Raw genomic sequence first — 608 nt, forward strand, 5'->3', positions numbered from 1 at the left:
CCCCCCTCTCCCCCTTTTCCCCCCTCTCCCTCTCTCTCTTTCTATTTAATCCTCCCTTCACCACCCCATTTTGCCATCTCTATCACTGTACTCTCAAGCTCTCCTCAAGTTCAAGTGCTCTCCTACCACGCTTAAGCCGAGTCCTAAATCCCGAGCCTGGTTAGTTTCTCCCTTCCTCTTCTTTTCCATGTGTTCGGCTAGACTTTTTTTTATTTTTTATTTTTATTTATTTTTAATTTAACTCGCCTAGGCCAAGAGGCCTCTTCCCCTTTCCCCTTCTTCATTTTGACTCCTTGCATGCAGTTTCTCTTCGGTCTTGATATCTGATAAGACTCCGAGATACCCTTATTTCAGGCACATTTTAGGGTGTTTTATCGCGTCTATAGCATCCTTACTTGGTAAATTATGTGCGTAAATGCTTGAAAATCACTAACTGATGCGCAGAATCTACTTTTAGCTTAAAAGAAGTAAAATAGGAGGCCCGGGAGCAAATAGGACCAAAAGTTGAGCTTAAAGAGCAAACCAGGCAAGAGCGGAGCCCCGAAGGACAAAACTGGAAGGCCACACGCGTGTGAGCATGCGTGAAAACTTTCCAGAAGCTTCCCACG

Source organism: Ipomoea triloba, chromosome 4 (assembly GCF_003576645.1).
Source record: "Ipomoea triloba cultivar NCNSP0323 chromosome 4, ASM357664v1".
Lineage (NCBI taxonomy): Eukaryota > Viridiplantae > Streptophyta > Magnoliopsida > Solanales > Convolvulaceae > Ipomoea > Ipomoea triloba.